Genomic DNA, 1,994 nt, shown 5'->3' on the forward strand with positions numbered 1-1,994 from the left:
TGTGTGGGTGTGAATTCTTCACCTGCCTGTATGTGCATACATGTGCATTAAAAGGTTTTACAGTCCCAAGTCAAACTTCATCTATTGTTCAATCCCAGTCCTCCTCCAGCTTTACCTCTCAATCCAAAAAGCAGTTTTAGCATCAGGTGAGTCTGTTATAGATGTCTGTTGAGTTTTCCCAGTGGCACTTCAATGTAATTCTTAAAGTATTCAGAAATGTTACCCACCCTCACAACGTTCGGTTCTTGAAAAAATAAAAAATAAAAATAAAAAGAGGGAGAGTGGTATAGATATATTTATCTATTATCTAGATATGTATATATACTCAAAAATATTTCCTGAATTTTTTTTTTTTTTTTTTTTTAATAAGGACAATTTTCTGTGTTGGCTGTAAGAAGTGATGGTTATTAAAGTGGATGAATGGAGCAACTTTCTTTTTTCCTGATATTGCAAAGACTGATTGGTGCGTTTGTGTCACTAAAGGCTAATCTGTTTATAAATGTCTTCATAGTGTGGGTCTAGGCCCGCAGAGCTGTCCCTGAATCAGATGTTAATGGCCAGAAGTGAAAAGAGTGCTTTTCACATACCCTCCATGAACTCTGTGTGTGTGTGTGTGAGTAAACGCTTGTGTGCTTTATATGCTATTCATCTGAACCAAGGTGATTTTGGGCAAAAGGTATCTAAGTCTGTTGGCTAAGTCTAGACCTCTTTGTTCTGAGCCAATCAAAAAATTCTCATTCTTTTCAATTGCAATCCAACTGGAAATTATAATATTATAATTATCATTATTTTATTATTATTATACACATTGCATATGTATTGAGGTAATGAGGTGTTCTGCAGTTTCTGTATGTGTTGTACCTGCTGTTTTTCTCATTGGAAACTTGACTTTCTTTTTAATTTTAAGGTGGTGTGTGCAGGTATGAGTGTGTGGTCATTTGTGAGAGCGTGTGTGTGTGTGTGTCTGCATGCGTGCATTATATAAAAGTCTGAACACACATAGCTGACACTTCTTTCAAAGCCTCACTGTGACTCGGAAGCCTGATTTTGTGCCTCTCTATATATATATATAAAAAAAAAAAAAACACCTACATTAAGACAAACTACAAAACCCACGCTGCTGTGTCATAAGACATGCTTTGCTTTCCACAGGCTTCAGATAGTGGCGGGGGGTCTGTTGCTTTGCTTTCTGGGCTACTGGTTTTATTCTTGTATCATTTTTGTAAGGTGGAGATTATGAATGGGTGTGTGTGTGTGTGTGTGTTTTTCTTTTCTTTTTTTTTCGTTTGGTTGTTTTTGTCTTGTGACCACTGTATTCAGAATGGATAACACTGCTGATTTGCCTGTAATCATTATATTGTTTGATTCAAACATAAAAGTTCTCTTATCTTCACGGTTTCTTTTTGATATGCTACATCAAATTAGTCAGGACTTTTTTTTTGTTTGTTTGTTTTTTTGGCCAGTCAGTTTGATATCAGAAATTATGATTTTTTTCTTCACCTTGGTTTAATTTAGTAAATATTATATGCATCATATTTGTATATTGTAGAATTAAATGGTCAAACCTAAAAAAAAATGTTCATTATTTGGGTGAAAACAGACAAAGACATGTCTAGATCACACGCCACCCCTCAACCACCAACCTCTCTCCAATGTCATTTTCCTTATAATTTTTTTATGTTTTTGGATGACAAAAAAATCATTTATACAGTGTGAATAAAATGTGACTTAAATGATAAAAAATAATAATAATAAATTTTATTGTAGCAATGCAAAACAATTATGGATTCCTTAAAATAATCAAGAATGTGGATGTAAAGCTATGGGGATTGTCACAATGCAGAAATATCCCCAAATTGTTAGTTTTTCTATTTTAAATATAGTATTCTTTGAAAGTCAAATGTGACCTGGACATGTTTCCTTAAAATTCTTTTTTTTTTTTTGGAAGTTTTTCCTCGAGTATCCTTCTTCAAAAAGATGACCGCTGGATGCCA

At 33.9% G+C, this 1,994-nt stretch overlaps 1 protein-coding gene across 2 annotated transcripts in view; it reads left to right on the plus strand.

The window, feature by feature from the left end:
- The window catches only part of LOC113111658 (dual specificity mitogen-activated protein kinase kinase 6-like), a 23,772-nt gene extending 22,380 nt beyond the window's left edge, over positions 1-1,392 (plus strand). For both annotated transcript variants that reach the window (XM_026276622.1, XM_026276623.1), the window contains exon 12: positions 1-1,392. This exon is cut by the window's left edge and continues 346 nt beyond it. The gene's annotated coding sequence lies outside the window, so the exon portion shown is untranslated.
- Positions 1,393-1,994: the final 602 nt, after the last annotated feature.

Source organism: Carassius auratus, chromosome 12 (assembly GCF_003368295.1).
Source record: "Carassius auratus strain Wakin chromosome 12, ASM336829v1, whole genome shotgun sequence".
In the NCBI taxonomy this organism is placed as follows: Eukaryota; Metazoa; Chordata; class Actinopteri; order Cypriniformes; family Cyprinidae; genus Carassius; species Carassius auratus.